This window comes from Canis lupus, chromosome 2 (genome assembly GCF_048164855.1).
Source record: "Canis lupus baileyi chromosome 2, mCanLup2.hap1, whole genome shotgun sequence".
NCBI lineage: Eukaryota > Metazoa > Chordata > Mammalia > Carnivora > Canidae > Canis > Canis lupus.
This window is the reverse complement of record NC_132839.1, coordinates 69,430,772-69,451,546: the sequence shown is the minus strand read 5'-3', so window position 1 is coordinate 69,451,546 and position 20,775 is coordinate 69,430,772. Positions and strand designations below refer to the sequence as shown.

The following is a 20,775-nucleotide window of genomic DNA, read 5'->3' as shown; positions in this document are numbered from 1 at the left end:
TTATGAACTCTCCATAAATGTTTGCTACTATTATGAAAATAATAATGAGAGTAATACAATATATAGCTAAGAAGTAGCTCCGGAGTTAACAACATGGAACGACATTAAAGTCCTGATTTATCACAATTAGGAAGGGATCATTACAATGGTGACCCATAGCCTTCGTCAAAACCTATATTGATAACTCTGGGAGTGGAGGATTCTAACCAGAAGGAAACCCAGGCTCGGTCAATGTTTTTATTTATCTCAATTTCTCTTGCAAATTTGCTAACCAGAGATAAACCAAACTGATGGGTTAAGATGACTTTGTTCTGATTAATTTTACGGTAATTCTGAGGGCTTCAGTTTTAAATGAATTGTTTGAATACTAAATTATGCAGCTTTATGATCCAGGAGATAAGCAGCAGCTCTAAAGATGCCTCTGAGACTTGAAAGAGACGGCATGAAGCTCATTTTTGCCGGCACATTTAACATGGTTAAAGTAGGGGAAAATAGCCATTAAGTTAATGTAATAGTTAAACTGCATTAATTTGAAAAACTGCCCAGTGAAACGCTTACAGCAGAGGATCTATTTTTTTTTTCTCCTTATTCAGAGATGTGAAGACACCCTTAAAAAATAAAATAAAAGGCATTTCAAGATTCTTCCTTCCCTCCTCAAGGTGCTCTGCAGTTCGATGTTAGACTTTCTCCACTAGGGGTATGCTCTCAGCTCTGCCAAGAAGGACCAGAGGACCATCTGGGCAAGTTTATGATGGGTAAGCCTGGAGGTTCCACGTCAGCTTGGGTGGTCAATTCCAAGGAAGGAAAAGCATCCCCAGGGTTCTCATGGGAAAACTGCAGGGAGCGTGGGAATTTATATCACAGGGAAAGGCAAAAGCTTTTTAATCTCTTGCAATCTGAATATTTTCTTGAAAATCTAATAAAAAGACTCACTGATAATTCCTAAATGACCATTCAGCATGGCATTTTACCGTTCTCTCTCTCCTTGGAAGCATCACATTTTGTCTGTTTGAAGTCTTGCTCTCCACCAGCCTTAATGTCAGTGTCTCTTCCTGTCTTTCCCCAATTCCTACTTTTTTATTATCCTGTTCATTTTGTTTTCTGGCCCTAGACAGCATGGCTTCTCAGGATAGAGGCATCCAAGACCATTGAAAATGCTAATTCTCTATCCCTCACCCTGATTCTGACTCTATGTTTCTGGAGCAGTTCTTCTAAATCTAGAATCATAATGCTTCTCACATAATTCAGATGTTGGACAGAAGGTGTTAACTTGAGTGATGCCTTAAGAAACACTAGTTTAGCAAAAGATAAATTGTATGTCAATACAGAGAAGAGCAGCACAAATGTGTGATAGGCAGGGGAGAAACACAATCCTCATCTCTAGCTTTTCATCAGTGTAAGACCACTTGCTGATCCCTGAGTGAACAATAAGAGAATTAAGTGTATGGTGACAAACTGCATGATTTATGTTCAAAATGAGTCACTTGGAGATAATGAATGAAAAATATATTTTTTATGTTTACAGATTGATTAGCAGGTTTTATTACGTTGGTGAACTTAGAGTTATTGTCTTTTTTTAAGATTTTATTTATTTATTTTAGTGAAAGAGTGAGAAGAGTGAGAGAGAGCACAAATGGGGGGAAGGGCAGAGGGAGAGGGATAAGCAGACGTTTGCTAAGCAAGGAGCCCGATGCTGGACTCCATCCCAGGACCCAGGCATCATGAGCTGAGCTGAAGGCAGATGCTTAACCGCCTGAGCCACCCAGGTCCCCCAAACTTAGTTATTTTAAAAAAATGTTTTTAAATGTAAAATCCTTTCTAGGGACACCTGGGTGGCTCAGCAGTTGAGTGTCTGCTTTTGGCTCAGGGTGTGATCCTGGAGTCCTGGGATCGAGTCCCACATTGGGCTTCCTGCGTGGAGCCTGCTTCTGTCTCTGCCTCTGTGTGTGTGTGTGTGTGTGTGTGTGTGTGTGTGTGTGTGTGTGTCTTTCATGAATAAATAAATAAAATATTTTTAAAAAATAAATAAATAGTTAACTATGTTGTCCAGAAGTTATTTGTTTCATCAAATTTAGCTGTAGCAAAATCAGAATCCTTCTAAAATTCATTCCATTCAATGGAGAATATCAATCATCCAATAAAATATAAGAGCTCTTTGTAAATATTCCTCCCTGAGTTGAAATACATAAGGTACAATTATATAATATCAAAGTTAAGTATTAGGCTTGTAATTTATTTTGTCAAGTCTTTCCCTCAGTGTTGTAGAAATTCAATTTTTTGTTTTTTGTTTGTAAGGTAACAGTTGGCTAAAAGCCTCAAAATCTGAAGTTTTCTTTTTTAAGTTCCAACTATTTAACACTGATAAAAATCCCTAAGTGCTTTGGGAAAACATGAAAAGAAAGTTTAAAGAATTTCTTTTAAATATCTTCATTTTTACCTTAGGATGCTTAGAGTTAGTTAAAAAGTGAATTCTAACATTTCTGAGCAGCAGAGGAACTACATATACTAATGTTAAGCAAATATTTCTTTTATTCCACACCAGTTTCATAACAAAATTTCATGGTGCAATTATCTTAAATGTTTTGTGTAAACGTATTTGTACTTTTGACAAATAAGTATAGCTTTTATTTCAATTGGTAAAATGTGGCTGTTTGTTTGGACACAATTACAATCTATAGATGTAGAACAAGCAATTCCAACTACATTTCTGCTTTGTAGATGTCCGAATTAAGTAAAAATTTTGTTTCTACCACGAAGTGGTGTTCTACAAAAATTTATATTAACATTACCACTATGAAAACATAATGACATTTTTTTCACTGCATTTTAACTGAATTTACAGTGACATTCACAAAATTGTGAAATGCTTGTTCTTAAAATAAATTATTTCAAAAGCTTTTCTTGATCCTGTGATACAGATAAAACTCATTGAACTGGAATTAACTGAGTTTCTATTTGAAGTCTTTGGATGCAGTTTTTGTAAAAGAAAAGCTATTCTTTGAAGTAGATGTTGACACATCTTCCAGCTTTCATATGAGCTGAGGTGCACCATGGCCGCATGGCCTTGGGGTGATCATACTTGATAGGCATTTTGTGAAAATTATTGGTTCATTGGCAAATTTTTGATACATGAAAATCAGGAAATTAATTTTTCATTAAAAATAGACTTTTTCATTTTAATTTTTCCACTCAATGCTGCCAGAGCAGCTTATTGAAATATAAAAGAAGTACTACCGATTACATCATTGCTTGATTACATTTTTAGATTCATATCCTCTAATACAGAAATAAAACCAGTGCAGCAAGGACATTAAGAACTGCTCTATATACCCTTATACTTGGGAACCCTCAGAATTCATTTTCTGTACATATTTCACAAATAGGAATCCTATAGCTTTACCCATTTGCTATAGAACTCATGGGATTGCCACCTGACAACATTATGCTTCTCACCCACACGGGAAGGGTAAAAACAATCAGTATTTCCTGCTGCATCGAGGTGGCGGATGCACCCACCCTGAACATTTCTTCCACCACCTAATGCAAGGGGTAAGAATTGTCCTTAGCCATGTCACCGAGTTGCCCTGGAACCTGTCCTTGAGAGATAGATATTCATTTGCTTGACCTGGAAAGGCTGTGTCTTATCAGTTTAACTGAGTGAGAACTGTCCTCATTCTACACAAGCCTCATACACACTCAGAGGGGTCAGGACAGAAGCTTAAAGGATAAAGAAGACATTCAAGAAACCAATTCTGGTTTACTTCACACAACTATTAATACTAACACCTCATTTGAAATTTAAAAATTCTCAAGTTCTACACTGGACAGGATGCCATGAAATAGGAATAAATTGGTCTGAGTGGACAGAACAGGATTTGTAGTCACCGGGGTTACAAGCAATCAAACTCTTGGTCCCGGCATGTTTGCAAACATGGATCCAGGATACTCAGGAGAAAAGAGAAAAATCAAACAAAACCAAACATGGAATGGGTGCTGTGAAACAGAAACAAAGAAATCAAGAGAAGATTTAGTGGGATATCAGGTAAATAGAAAAAGATTTATTACAGGAAACTGATACAAGATTTAAAGGAAAGACAACCATGTACCTATGGTCATTAATAAAATGCATCAAGGTGGTTTGCCTATTAAAAAACAAATGAACCTCCATATTTATCCTCAGGGAGAAAAAACTGGTGAGTCAGATGATAAGCAGGTATAAGCAGATAAGGGTAGAATAACAACAATTGAGATAAAGGTAAGGAAGAAAAATTATATAGCCATAAATAAAGTAAAAATTGCAAAGACATTGACATGCTGTAGCTATAACACATGTAAAATGCATATTGAACCCAAGCCAGTACTGAACAATACAGACTTAGTGATGCTACTGAAAAATGGGGAAATCCACCCCCCATATTCAGGAAACTAGGTAAGCATGGCACTGAGAAAACTCATAAGTACAAAGAACAGAGAACAGAAGTCCAAATTACCCAGAGAAGACATTCCAAAAGTGGAGGTAATAAAATAGAAATAGAAGCAATAATCCACCTTATAAAAGAAGATGTTTTATTTTCCAGAACAGAAAATAAAATGTGGCTATGCACACAACAAACTGGCTCACCATATTCTAGGGCACATTCCTGGCAGTATAACACTTCTACTTTATAGTTTTACTTATAATTATAAATACTGTGGTACACAATCAATTTTATTTTTTTCAAATTTTTTAAAGATTTTTGTATTTGAGAGAGAGAAAGAGAAAGTGCATGTGCAAGTGTGAGGAGGGGCAGAGAGAGAGAATCTCAAGCAGACTCCCCCTGACCACAGAACCCCATGTGGGGCTCTATCTCATGACCCATGAGATCATGACCTGAGCCAAAACCAAGAATCAGAACCTTAACCAACTGAGCCACCCAGGTGCCCCCACAATCTATTTTAAATCCTAGCATAATGATCCTAAAGTTGACCCACTAAGACATATTGAAGTGGGAAAATAGACCAGTAAGAGAATGATAGCAGTGACAGCTTTTAAACTTTGGTATAAAGCAATGATTATTTAAATAAGTTTGATGATAGTAGAGGAATAGATATGCAGGTAGATATAGCGGAATGGGTTAAAAATAAAACCCGGCACAAGGAAATAGCAGTATATAAAAAGAAATTTTAAAAACATGTAGAATGAGACAACTATTCCTAAATAAATTTGGATGATTATATAGCTATTTGAGGAAAACATTAAAGTTAGGTCTTCCTCCCACACCACACATCAAACTACATCCCAGATGGCAAAAATGGAAAAATAATAACTTAAGAAAATTCAGGGAAAAATATACACAACTAATGATCCAATTTGTGAATGGAGACATATTTTCTGAGGGAACATCAAGTGAACTAATCACAATAGAAAATATCAGTATACCTGATTCCTTAAAATGAAAAGAGAAGTTCTCTACATTGCAATGAAGAGTAATTTAGAAAGGCAAAGGCTTACCTTGAAGGCAATAACCACATAAAAGAATCATATTCCTAATATAAAAAAAAATTGTAACAAAATGACAGGAAAATTCCTAAGAACTATTAGAAAAGGGAACAAGGGTCATGCACAGAAAATTCATAGAGGAGAAATGTAAATGTCATGTAAAATGTGCAACATGATTCAAACTCACTCTTCACTGCTGGTGGGAATGTACACTGCTAATCTATTTTAGAAGAGTTTGCATTTTCTTTTCACATAAAACATTGGCATGCCTTAGGGTCTAGCAATTCCATCCAACTAAACAAAGGTCTGCAACGTACAGAGGGAGGTATATAGACTAGATAATTGCAACGCTATTCATCGCTAACTGAAATCTGGAGGAGGAAAGAAATCTCATAAAGATTTTATATAGATTTTTACATGAAAAGACACAGAGCTCATGAGAAACAAACAGACCAACAAACAAAATTCAAGGCAAGATGTAGAATGCACAAAACACAGGCTAGACTTTGAGGAAAGAGTTAATAGAGAAACAAATGATTCACTAGAGGAGCTATCTGTCTTAGTCTGTTCAGGCTGCTATACAACAGAACAATAACAAAATACTATAAGCTAGGTAGCTTCTAACCAACAGAAGTTATTTGGTTTTTGTTTTGTTTTGTTTTCTCACAACTCTGGAGGCTGGAAGTCCAAGAAGAGGACACCGGCATAGTCTGTTTCTGATGTCTGGTGAGAACTTTTCAGATAAGTGGCCAACTTTTTACATGTCCTCACATGGCCGAAGGAATAAGGAATCTTTCTCTAGCCTCTTTTATAATTAATCAGCTCCCAAAGTCTCCACCTACTAACCCCATCACCTCAGGAGTTAGGATTTCATTTTGTAATTCAATTGTGAATTTTGAATGGACATGTGCATTTGGTCCATGACACTACCATTTATACAAGATAGAGTTAATTACAAGAGATCAGAAGCTCTTGGGGTACATTAGACAATACTTTCAGAGTAAGCTGTATATTCGTTTCCCAGGGCTGCTATAAGAAACTCCTACAAACTGGGTGGTTTAAAACAGAAATGTTTTTTTCATAGTCTGGAGGCTACAAATCCAAAATTAAGATGTGGAGTAGGTTGCTTCATTCTAAGGGAGAATCAGTTCCATGCCAGTCTTCCAGCTTCTAGAGAAAATTGACTATGTTCTGGATGCTAGAAGTCCAAGATCAAGATGTCAACAGGTTTGATTTCCCCAGAGGACTCTCTCTTTAGTTTGCAATGGCTGCCTTCTCCCTGTGTCCTCACATGGTTATCCCTCTGTACATGTGTATGTCATAATCTCCTTATAAGGACACCACTCATGATGATTAAGGCCCATCCATATGACCTCATTTTACTTTACTTAACTCTTCAAAGTTCCTATAACCAAATACAGTCACCATCTGAGGTCCTGGGGGTTAGGATTTTAATAAAACACTATTCAGCCCATAACAGTAGAGGAAAAGGTTGATGATAGTGGACTATTGACACGAGCTATAAATGGAAAATCCCTAAGTCAATCTATAAATAGTCTACACTATCTTTTTTTTTAAGATTTTATTTATCTATTAATGAAAGATACACACAGAGAAAATGAGAGAGAGAGAGAGAGAGGCACAGAAACAAAGGCAGAGGGAGTAGCAGGCTCCATGCAGGGAGCCTGACGTGGGATTCAATCCCGGGTTTCCAGGCTCATGCCCTGGGCTGAAGGCATCGCTAAACCGCTGAGCCACCCGGGCTGCCCTAGCTTATACTATCTTTATGTAAACAGTAAAACATGTTAGAAGTGCTTTTACATATGTGTCCTATGTCTAAAGCTGTACCAGCTTGTGTAAAATTCTGAAAGAAATGTTCAAAATCAACCAGAAATGGTAGGAATAAATATTAAGTGAAAGAAAGTTTCAGGTCATCTGTAGAGGCTAGATTAGCCTAATCTTGTTTCATGCCTTGGGTGTTACAAATGCCTTTTCAGTGGAGCAACTCACACATCCTGGTTTAGTGCCAAAGCAAATGATTCTGTGGGGAGGCTCTACCCTCTAAAGAGGCAGTAAATAAGCAGTGATAATTAGCCCTTAACACTGGGCGGAGAGACCTCCGTAAATATACATTTTATTAATAAATCAATTTATTTGTATTAAATCGTGTATTTATGACTCCAGCTATAGGACTCCCCCCTTCAAATCCAGGAAGCAGTACTGGCGAATCAAAGGAGAATGAGGAACCTGTCCGGTGACATGGTTCTAACAAATCTATGTCCATTCACATGAACGGTATAACCAGTTATTTGACAAAAGCAATCAATCAAACAAAAGTTAAAGATGCATTCTCACTAATCATCAACTATGAGTGAAGTCCATGGCCCAGGGTCATCGTGAGTTCATTTTAGTGCACACATTCCTCATGTCACCTACTTCCCAGAGAGGAGTGTACGTGGCTTTAACTTAAAAACTCAGGGGACTTGGGGAATGTTTCTATGCCTCCACCAAAATCCTGGTGTCTTAAGAATGAAAGCTCCATTTACTCCTAAAGACTATGGTGCTCAGAGGATTAGCCATTGAACAGACCATTTATTGCAGTTGACTTTGAATCTAAGCCCTTTATTTTAGGAGTAATGGGACCCAAGTCCAGAAAGAGAAAATGATTTCCCTGAGATCACACAGGCTCTCAGTGGCAGACCTGAACTATGCTCTGTAGGAAAACTAGCTTCAAAATTCTCCTGGGAAGATCAACTGTTACGTTTTCCCTAGCAGGTCTCAAGTAGCTCCAAGTTAGAAAATGGTTTCCAAGGTTCCCTTTGATGAATGATGAAAATATATTAAGCGAGTGATTAAAAGAAAAGCTGTGTAAGTGATTTAATGACTCTACTCTCTATTTTCTACAGGGTAAAAGGTGAGAGTTTTGAGCTAAGGTGTAGCACCATTTTCATTTCATTTGGATAAACACTGAGTAAAATTAGGGAAGGGATAAGAAAAAAAAACCCAAATGTAATTAATACCAATTTCTTTTCTGTTCCTCAAGAACACAGCACATCCCTATAACAAGGTTTTCATGTACTCTCACACACTGGTCTCTCTCCCTCTCTCTTTTTTTTTTTTTTTTTTACACATTGGTCTCAATTAGCATTTCTTCATTGTTTTTGACATTTTTATATGCTTTACCTTAATTGCACATGAACTACTTGTCATTCCTCAAACATGTAGCATTACATTCTACTTCTGACGCTTTACATGTGGTAAGCCTTTAATTGATCTTGTTTCTCTCTACAGGAAAAATAATTAGCATGTACCGAGTACCCATCTGTACAGGTACTTTACCTTATCTTGAATACTTTAGTTCTAAAAAATAAAATTGGCTCAGACTCTCTAGTAATGCAACATTTTTTTTTAAATGAGCATTTTTGCCATATTTCTGTGCCCAGTTTCTCACTTTGTTTCTCAGTTTCAGTAACTAGGCTTCTCTCTTTGTTACTCAGTAGAAGTCTACCACTGAGCCACTTAGGTTTTCTTTCTGTTCACACCCAGGGTTAAGTGTCCACTCTCTGTCTTCAGACTCACTGCTCTCTGCTTCCCTTCATCTCCTGTATGTCATATAGTAAAGAACATGACATCATTTAGTAGCCAAAAGGTGTGGATTAGATTTCTGGATTTACCATTTCCTGGTCGGACAGTTTTTTTTTTTTTTTTTTAATTGATCTCTCTGAGTATTGACTGTAGAGACTATTGATACCTACCTCACTGGTAGGTATGATATTATATGCAGTGTAGGTAAGACTGTGTCATAAACACTAAGGTACTATGCAAAAGATTGGGGGAGGGTAGGAATTAAGATGATATTTCCCTGCTGGATCCCCTTTTGAGGCTCTCCCTTATCCATCAGACTCTGTGGATCTCTACCACATGCTTCTGCCAGCCATAGCCCAGAATCCACCTGCCTGACATGACTCTCCTCTCATAAGCTCCTGAGACCTCCTTGCAGAGCTCCCATTCAGGAAAAGATCTTATCTGCCCCAGTCCTTCTCTTGAGCTTATTTTAGATGTGTGCTTCTGCAGAATGTTTTTTGATGGAATTAAAGATTAAGAATAAAACCCACTTTAAGTTAATGACTTAAAAAGGAGGGTAGATGGGCAGCCCCGGTGGCTCAGCGGTTTGGCGCCACCTTCAGCCCAAGGCGTGATCCTGGCGTACCATGTTGGGGACTCCCTCTGTGTGTGTGTGTGTGTGTGTGTGTCTCAGGAATAAATAAATAAAATCTTAAAAAAAAAAAAAAAAAAGGAGGGTTGATGACTTTAAAAGGACCATGGTCTTAAATTATTAAAGAAATGATATTAAAATCAAGACCCTGTGAATCAATTGATTTTCTAAGAACTAATGTGAGTCTTCATGAACTGGTTACTAAAATGACTCAAACAAGTTCATATTGCTAAGGACTGGCAACTGACAGTATGCATCTGTCACCACTTCTGTATGACTTATTTTTATTTTTATTTATCTTACCTTTTTATTTTTAATTTTTTAAAAGATTTATTTATTTATTTATTTATTTATTTATTTATTTATTTATTCACGGGAGACACAGAGAGAAAGAGGCAGAGACATAGGCAGAGGGAGAAGCAGGCTCCTTGCAGTGAGCCTGATGTGGGACTCAATCCCAGAAACCCAAGATCACACCTGGAGCCAAAGGCAGAGGCTTAACCGCTGAGCCACCCAGGCATCCCTGGATGATTTTTTTAAAGGGACCATATGCTCTATAATTTGGAATAAGTCATTTTTACTTTCTGGGACTCAGTTTAATTAAATGTAGAATGTTGATGATTTATTTAACAACAAAACAACAACAACAAAACTATTGGCCACTTGCTAACTGCCAAATGCTGGAACCATTCCACGGAAAGAGTCCCTTGATCTGAGTCTTGAAAGACAGAATATATCTGTCAGAATGACAAAGGTGGACAGGGACCATGTTCCAGGCAAAAGGCACATTATAAGCAAGACAAGGATTGTAAAACAGCTTGGCAATTTTGAGTACTTCAAAGAAATTCAGGATGTGAAGAAGTGAAGGATGAGATTAACAGATCTTAAATGCAGCACCAACCCTTTCTGGTCTTGCATTTTGAATTTCCAAAGATGAGTTTTCCAAGCTTCCTTTCAAATTCAAATTTAAGGAACTTGGTTTCAGGTTAGCAGGAGGACTAGAGCACACTACCTGTGAGAGAACATGGTCATGATGTGTTTGGCATCCATATGTGTTTTGCAGTTGAAAAGACCTCATATGGAATTCACTGATTTAGTCTTTTTTTTTCTTTTAAAGATTTTATTTATTTATTCATGATAGCCACACAGAGAGAGACAGAGAGGCAGAGACACAGGCAGAGGGAGAAGCAGGCTCCATGCAGGGAGCCCGACGTGGGATTCGATCCCGGGTCTCCAGGATTGCGCCCTGAGCCAAAGGCAGGCGCCAAACCGCTGCACCACCCAGGGATCCCCTGATTTAGTCTTGATAAGTATTTGGGTTATAGTTCAGCAAGTATTCGTTTCTGTTCCTCTCCCATTGTGGAAAGAGCAATCCTTTCCACCTGTTGATGTAGGAATCTTGGGCTCAGCTAATTGTCCAGGAGATGAATGTTCCTCATTTTTCCAGCTGATCCAAAGAAAATAAGGAGTCATATGGAGGAGACCTGAACACAATCCTCGGGCAGGAATCAAACCCAGGTAGCCCACAATCTAAAGAGGAATCACTCAGCCTAGACCAGATGGACAGGAGAACAAGGCTTGTTATTGAAAGCTGCTGAATTTGGATGGTTTGTTATGAAGTATTATTGTAACAATGGCTCACTAATAGAGTCTTTTCTAAGATGAAAATGAATAGGGACATCTCCTGTACTTCTCCCTTTATTCCTTGTCCCCGACATCCTTCATTTATTTTCCAATTCAAAATGGCCAGGGTATTTTTCGATAAAACTAGGTGCAGTTACATAAAACTCAGTGAAATGACAGCTCCTAAAGAGTTCTGCAGTTAATTCTTTGCCGATTCATACATGTCCAGATATGTCCATGGGCCAAGCATAGTGAGGCACCAGGACAAATGAGCTTCTAGAAAACAATTTATACTCATGCCCCTGTCATAAGCAAGCTCACATGTTGCTCAATGAAAATGATCAGATGAAAAGTAAAAGGGAATTATGCTACTATTTAGCTCCTACTCCCTACAGGCACTGGAGGCTATGACAAAACACAAAGACCCTATTATTAGAACACTGGGGGTGCCTGGGTGGCTCAGTCAGTTAAGTGTCTGCCTTCAGCTCAGGTCATGATACCAGGGTCCTGGGAACCCCACTTAGGCTCTCTGCTCAGTGGGGAGCCTGCTTCTCACTCTCCTTCTTGCCCCTCCCCCTGTTCATGCATTCTTTCTCTTTCTCTAATAAATAAATAAAACATTAAAAACAACAACAACAACAACCTAAAGAATTCAGGAAGACATTTTGAGCTCCTGGCAGCAATGCTTTGTGCTCTATGCAATTGTCTATAAAACAGGTGATGGTGAATTATATTTTAAACACTTAATTTTATCCTTCTACAAGTTCAGAGCTCTGCTTCAAGATCTTGATTGTACTACATACACATATACACACACAGTTATAAATAAAACACCTTAGTAGTTTGCCAAAGCTCTAACATGGCATAGAAGAGATTTTATAATCTGATCTTTGCTTATTTCTTTGTCCTCATATGAAACCATTTTACCTCTTCTTGCATCTGTCAAATTCCCTTCTGCTTGGGGGCTTTGCAACTGCTGCTTTTGTTGCTTGGAGCTCTTTTCATCCTCCCTGCTCATTTAATTAATGCCTATTCATATTTTTGCTATTAGTTCAAACCTCCTAAGAAAAAACTCCCCTGAATCCCCAGCCTACATTTGATTTCCCTGGAAAACATTTCCACAGCTCTCAGTCCATTTCCTTCATAGTCCTGATCAGATTTTGTAATTATATTCTCATGTAAGTGCTTTCTTAACATATTCTCCTCCTCTCTGCTGTAATATCTGTGTGAACTTGGTCTGATGGCAACTCACTATTGTATATGTTGTGCTTAGTATGAAACCTGCTATATAAACAGGATAAATACACATCTTGGTTTGCCAAGAACAGTCATGGTTTGTGCATATTATATGGCATAATTAATGCTCTCTTTCATAATTAGCATTCTCTTTCATTCTTAAAATTGTCCTGCTGAATACAATAGATCATGAAGTCATGGCTCATGTAAATGATACCAGTAATAACTGCTGAATGACCCTCTTTTCCTTTAGTGATGATTTGTTCACCTAAGCCTCTTTATTCCTTCATAGATAATTGTTCTCCTCTAGACATGCTTAGATGTGTCCAAATTTGCAACAGACATTCAGTTCTTATTGTCACCTGGGCTACATAGCACCTTGAAAACAGTTGAGGTTACTGAACTCTATATTAAAAGGTGTTTCAAATCCCCATTGCCATTGTAGATGAAAATTCTTTCAATGTGCATCATAGATCTGGCACTCCCAACAGCATTTATGCATTTATATCTCAAGTCAGTAATCATGTACCCAGAGAAAACTGGACTATATCACATATTGGTTTAAGAGCATAGGCTCTGAGACCTTATTCCTGTGGAGTGCTGACACCAATGAAATAAACATAACTGGTGAAAATAATGGGGAAACAACTCCAGCTATTTAAAGTATATGGAAATTGTCATAAGGTCATATGGAAAAATTTTAAAAATATACTCAAGAAAATCTAATACTTGATGAGAAGAGCAAGAGACAAAGACATCACAAAAAGGAGATTTCAGAACAATATAAGTTATGAATATAGGTATAAAAATCTTTTTTTCTTAAGATTTTTATTTATTTATTCATGAGAGACACAGAGAGAGAGAGAAAGACAAAGACACAGGGAGAGGGAGAGACAGGCTCCATGCAGGAAGCCCAATATGGGACTCAATCCTGGGACTCAATCTCACCCTGAGCCAAAGGCAGACACTCAACCACTGAACCACACAAGCATCCCTAGACATAAGAATCTTTAATGAAGTATGAGCAAACTTTTTCTAGCAGCATAGTAGAAACATCATTCACCATGACAAAGTGGGATTTATTCCAGGAATCCAAAGTTGGTTTAAGACCTGAAAATAAATTCATATAATGCATCATATCAATAGAATAACAAACAAAAACCACATGGTTATCTCTACTGATAGATAAAAAAAACTTCTGGTAAAAACCAGAATGCTTTCTTTAATAAGAAAACACTCAAGAAACTAGAAATAGAAGAGAACTTCCTCAGCCTAAGAAGGGAAATTTATAAAAACCCAAGATAATATACTAACAGCCAAAAGACTGAATGCTTTCATCTTAAGATCAGGGACTATTAAGAGTATCCATTCTCACTATTTCTTAATATTATACTTGAAATTATAGGAATGGCAATTGCACAAAAGAAAATTTTAAGAAGTATCAAAATTGAATGATCAGAAATGAAATAATCCATATGTGACAATATCTTAAACTAAATGAAAATGTGACATGAAAAATTGTGGGATGCAGCAATGCTGTGTCACTTTCAGCCTATCATTAGTGATGCTGCTATTGGCTAGGAATGCCTGAGACACTTAACATGGGCCCATATTACTTGTGGTGGGGGCAAGACATTTCCCAGGTGGAGTCAATATTGTGGCTGGACTGGCCCTTCTGGCTCCTATTATGATTGCAGAACAACACACTTCAGTAAGAAACTATCAGGGAACATTGAAGAACAAGATTTATTACTCACAAGTCATGGAGAATACACAGCATGCATGAAGGCCACAGAGCTAGGACATGGATAGAGAGAAAGAAAGCACAGGCCTAAGGCCCTGCCTTTATTAGTGTTTGAGGATGAGGTACCTACTGTTTTGTGTGTTCACTCCTTATTGTCAAACCTAAAGCATGAGAACTGGAATTAGTGTGGGAAGAGAGAAGCAGGGTCACTCAAGTGGTCAGTTACCTAGGTCACCCAGAGAATGTTATGGGTGGGGATTGCCTGGTTCCTTACCTGGTTGTTTTGTGAGTCGCTGTGTCAGAGCTGGAAATAACATTTATTCAGGATAGATGTCTTTGAAATGAATGTCTCAGCAATCAAAAGCTTAATGTCAAGCACTTACATTATAATCGAAAAGCTTAATATCTAGCACTTGTGCTACAAGCAGAAGCAGCACTTAGAGGGAAATTTATAGCATTGAATGCATGTATTAGAAAAAGAGGGACCTAAAGTCAATTATCTAAGTCTCCAAAAGAGGAAAGTAGAAAAAAGAGTATCAAATTCAATCCAATGTAAGTAGAAGAAAATAATAACAATTAGAGCAGAAATCAATAAAATTGGAAGCAAAAAAATCAATGAAACCAAAAGCTGGTTCTTCTAAAAGATCAATAAAACCAATTAGCCTCAAGCCAGGCCAACTTAAAGAAAATAAATAAAGTAAGAGAGAGGCCACAAATTTCTGATATCAGAATAGAAAGAGGGGACATTATTACAGAGCCCATGGAAATGAAAAGAACAAAAAAGAAATATCATGAACAACTCTTTGCCCACAAATTTGACAATCTTAATGAAATGGGGCCAATTTCTTGAAAAACACTATGTGTCAAAACTCACACAAGAAGAAATAAGCAATCTCAACAGGATTATATTTATTACAGAAATTGAATCAATCATTAATAACTTTCCAGAAAAGAAAGCACCAGGCCCAGATCAATTCACTCATCAATTCTACCAAACATTTAAGAAGAAATTTTACAAAAAAAATAAAAATAAAATAAAAAATAAAAAAATAAAAAAAGAAGAAATTTTACAAAAAAAAAAAAACAAGAAACTTTATCAATTGTCTATAATCTTTCTCAACAGAGAGAAGCCAACAAAATACTTCCTACTCATTCTATGAGGCTAGCAGTACCATAATACCAAAACCAGACAAGCATTACAAGAAAATGAAACTACAGGCCAATATTTCTCATGGAAGTAGATGCAAAAACCCTGAACAAAATATTAGTAAATCAAATCTTAAAAAGTAGAGTAAGAATTATATACTTATAATAATATACTATTATTTTATATATTATGTATACTATATGTAATAAGAACTATATATAACCAAGTACAATTCATTGCTGGATTATAAGGCTGGATCAACATCTGGATATCAATTTATGTAATCTATCATATCAATTGATTAAAATAGAAAAACCACATGATAATACCAACAGTTGCAGACAAAGTATAGGTCAATCAAATGCCTATTTATGATTAAATATAATCTCAGTAAACTATGGATAGACAATTTTCTCAACTTGGTAGACTATCTACAAAAACACCTACAGCTAACATACATAGTAATAAGAAACTTGAAGCTTTCTCTTGGTAAAGTATAAGGCAATGATGTCTCCTCTTACCACTTCTTTCCAATGACATACTGGAAGTCTTTGCCAATGGAACAAAGCAAGAAAAAGAAATAAAAGGAAGACATAAAACTGTTTTTTTGTTTGCAGATAATATAATCATCTATGTAGGAAATTTAAAGAATCAGCACAAAACTCCTGAAACTAAGTGATTTTTTTTGTCTAAAAAGACAGGCAATGGGCTGGATTTAGCCTGAAAGCAGTAGTTTGCCCCAATTTAAAACATAATCTATCATTTGGTCAACACTTAACATGTAAGTTGCTACTTGCTATGTGCCCTAGAGGTCCAGATGTAATCTCTGTTGTCATGGAGGTCTCGTCTTTCCTTCCTCTACATTTCCCTTTACAATTTTGATAATATACTGGGCAGTGATATAAGCCCAGATAAATACTCAGCCACTGGACTAGGTACATGAAAGTGGATTTGGTCATAGGAATTGGCTAAGCCATTGGAATTTGTCTAAGTCAAATGGCTGGAGCTTATGTCAGAGACCAACAAGCATCAAATCTCCTTAGTCACTAAAATACTCTTTAAATACTCCACAAGCTATCAGTTGGGTCTCAAAGCCTGAAACAAAGCTGAAACAATCAAATGTGATCTGTGGAGTTAAGCAAGGCAGTGGGTCCTGATCTCTGTGAGGAAGCTCAGAAACTGTTATGCATTAATGGATGATATATTTCTATCTAATTTTTTTGGAAAAACAAATCTAAAATTTGTAACCCAGTATTCTAATGTCTCTAGAATATTGTCTCCAACCACATAAACTCCTTCTTCCTAGAGTCAATATTGTATACTCTTCATATTACCAATGTGCATCCAGAACAGGGGTACATGGGAGCTTTCAGGTCATGAAACAGCAGGGAGGTATCTGAGGCTCAACTTTCCAGTTGCCTTCCATGACTACTTTGCTATCATCACTCTCTTCCAGTCTTGGTCCTGGAATATCTGCTGCCATATTTTCTTAGTGACAGTTGCTATTCTAGAACTGAGCACATACTTTGCATTTAGTGGGCTTTCTTTTTTTTTTTTTTTTTAATTTTTATTTATTTATGATAGTCACAGAGAGAGAAAGAGAGAGAGGCAGAGACATAGGCAGAGGGAGAAGCAGGCTCCATGCACTGGAGAAGCAGGCTCCATGCACTGGGAGCCCGATGTGGGATTCGATCCCGGGTCTCCAGGATCGCGCCCTGGGCCAAAGGCAGGCACCAAACCGCCGCGCCACCCAGGGATCCCTAGTGGGCTTTCTATACATATAATCGTTGAAATAATGAATGACTATAATCTGGGCCAAGGGATCTAGTTCTGATTTCAATGTCCCAAGAAACAGACTTTAGGTATGCAGAAAAGTAAAAATAAATAAAATCTTTTAACCTTGATTTTTTAATCTATAAAATACGATTGATCTTTTATAATCCATCTAAGTCCTTTTGAGTTCAAAATTCAATGATCTGAATACAAAATATGATTTTCTTCATACATTTATATGCTGAAGTTTGCCACATACTTTACATTTGCATATATCTCTATAAGGATGGACTGCAAAAAATGGAGAAAACATTGCAGACCAGGATAGAAATGCAAGTTAGCAAAGATCCATTTTTGCTTGTCAAAACCAAGCATGATGCTTATAGAATTTTAGTTCCAGTTGGATCTTTATGTCCTTCATGATCATTCAGAGGTTTGGTACTATAATCTTTGTCCCATGCTACCTAGAGTGTACAATGATCATTTAAGTCAATTCAGGTGTTATGGGCTGAATATTTATGTCTCTGAAAAATTCATATGTTGAAGTCCTAACCCATAATGTGATGGTGTTGGGAGGGGAGGCCTTTGGGAGGCTTAGATGAGGTCATGAGAGTGGGACCCTTATAATGGGATTAGTGTTCTTACAAGAGCATGAAGGAAAGGAGGAATATTTCTCGCCATGCACATGCACTGAGAAATGGCCATGTGAGCAGACAGGGAGAGAGCTCTCACCTAGACTTCTTGCTGCACCCTGATCTCAAAAATACAGCCCCTAAAACTGTAAGAAATACAGTTTCTTGAGCAACACAGGTTTGAATTTCATGGATTTACTTATACATGGGTCCACTTATATGTGAATTTTTTATAGTACAGTACTATAAATGTATTTTCTCCTCCTTATAATTTTCTTAATAATATTTTCTTTTCTCTAGCCTACTTTATCACAAGAATGCAGTTTATAATACATATGCAAAATATGTGTTAATTGACTGTTATCAATAAAGCATCTGGTCAATAGTAAGTTCTTAGTATTTAGGTTTTTGGAGATTCAGAAGTTACACATGGATTTTTGACTGTGAAGGCCTTTGGCACCCATAAACCATGCATTATTCCAGGACAAGGGTCAACTGTAAATGTCTGTTTAAAGCATGCAGATAGTGGTATTTTGTTATAGCAGCCTGAACTAACAAAGACAGACATTGTGAGAAGGAAAGTAAGGCCAACTCATCCTGAGTTAGGACATTGTTCCCTCTTAGCCTATTATTTTCTTTCTCTCTTGAACTAATACTCATGGTTCATATGTGTACAAGAAGAGGTAGGTGCAGGGCTGTCTATTCTGACAACACATTTCTATTTCTCATTTCCTTACTGTGGTCTGTAGTTCCTGGGGCAGTGCCATGAGGTGCCCAAAGAACATTCTTATGCAAATGAAAGAAGCAAAGAAAGACACTTTTTCATCCAGAGAAGGTGGGCCAATGATTTGTCAGGCAGGTCGTAGGCTGAATTGTATCCCACATCTATCCTTTCCTAGGTGCCCACATTGTTGGTAAATTTGTCTCAACTTTATGCAGCAGTACTGGATATAGGTTATTATATTCCTGCTTTGCCTGAACTTGTGTAAGAAATTTCCTGTAACTCAAAAACATGTAATAGGATGAGAACTCAAGCCATTCCATCACACCACAGCTGTGTGTTTGTTGCTATCCTCCTATGGCACTTGTTATGCCATGCGACTACTGCTTAGCTGCATGAGCTTATGTATCACCTTGTTTCTGTTTCTGTTTCTGTTTTCAGAAACAGGAGTTTTATGACTCCTCCTCTTCACTAAACATACATATAAACACTGATATAATTGAATACACACACACACGCACACACTCACACAACCTCAGCCCTATATATACACTCAAGCACACACACTCAGATAAACTCACCCCCAATTTTGTCCTGCCTTACCAATCCTTTATGCTGCCTTTAGGGTCAAACGCTCACTGCATTTCATAGGATTGGAGTTTACTGTTTTTCTAATAAAGGTTGAATTGTCACTTTGTTCTTTGTGGCCCTAACTTCAATTCCAATACAAATTCATATGTCAAAACTCAGACCAGAACTTAGAGTTTTCTAAACCTATTCCAGCAAGTCACTGTTAAATGATCAAGCAAGTAACCGTTATCATCCTGAGTTTACAGATCAGAAACCAAGCCTCACAGGTTGCTCTATTTGTTGAGCATTGTATAGCTAGGAATTTGTGGACATGGGCCCAGGCACTTAACAATTTTTTTTTTTTTTACTTTAAAACTCGTATTCTTTCTCCAATATTAATCTGTCATATTTAAGAAGCTCTTAACAAAGCTGCATGTTGTCAAGTAAAGTTGACAATCAAGTCAGTCCGGTTTACAAATATAATTGTTTCTATTTTGCTGCATATCAGTATAGGCATGAGTTAAACAATTCATAGAAATGATTGTAATTAATATTACATCTACATCTACCACATTCCTGACCCAACATTAAGAATAGATGACAATAATGCACTGATTGCATATCTAGTTTATAATAGTCAAAGGAGAAGGGAGAGGCAAGATAGAAGAAGAGTAGGGGTCCTCAACTCACCTGGCCCCACAAACTTACCTAGATAACTTTCAAAACATCCTGAACACCTATAAATTCAACCTGAGATTTAAAAAGAGAAGAGCTGGAATGCTACAGAGAGAAAAGTTTTCATTTCTAACAAAGTAGGAAGATGAAAAATAAAAATGAAAATAAAAACTAATAAAGTGGGGGAGGGGAACCATGAGTAGCCAAGCTAAAGCAGACCAGCGAAAGCCTCTGGGGCAGGAATGCCCAGCCCTGAAGAAGAGGGAACCTTAAAAATCCACGCCAGAGTTTTCCCTGATAGACAGAAAAGTGCTTACCAGGGAAATCGGGCAGAATCACAGGAGGGGCAGTGAAGCTTCAAGATTCCCACACTATAAGAGGAAGGGCATCTGGGGGAATGCTCACTGCAAACCACTATCTGATATTAGTAAAGGGCTGGAGTGCCTCAGCCCTCCAGAGCATTTGGGAGAAGCCAGTCGATTAGGTGGCCAGTTCTGGGTGGAGGTGGCTGTCCTCATTCCCTTCCAGAGAGGCAGTCCCCAGGAGCATGGGTCCAGTGGCACAGGACCCTAGATCCCAGGGCTCCCAAGCAGACAAAGCAGAAGATCCTTCCCTGGGACAGGCAGAAGCAGTAAGGGCACAGGACAAAGAGATCTCTCCTGCCAGTGGGTGCCTCTTAAGATGTGCAGATCAGTGCACCTGTGCTGCCCCAGGAGCATCTAAGCCAGTGTGGACTGAGATTAAGGTTAGTTACTCATGGGGAGCTCGACTCCAGGGCTGGAAATCTGGCCACCGCCATTGTTGTTTTGCCTCTTTGTTTCATCTTCTACCAGGGAGGGGTGGGGCGACGAGGCAACAAAGGCTTCACAGGGTAAACAGCACCCACTGAGCCCCCGACATGACAGGGGGGTGGGGCTTCTCCCCCAGATACACACACCTAAGAATCAGCAGACCCCTCC

At 37.8% G+C, this 20,775-nt stretch overlaps 1 long non-coding RNA gene across 4 annotated transcripts in view; it reads left to right on the top strand.

The window, feature by feature from the left end:
• The window catches only part of LOC140621128 (uncharacterized), a 104,989-nt gene that overhangs the window by 60,440 nt on the left and 23,774 nt on the right, over positions 1-20,775 (top strand). For all 4 annotated transcript variants that reach the window (XR_012020869.1, XR_012020868.1, XR_012020856.1 and 1 more), the window contains one exon: positions 594-755. This is a non-coding gene — a long non-coding RNA (uncharacterized lncRNA). The remainder of the gene's footprint in view (positions 1-593; positions 756-20,775) is intronic.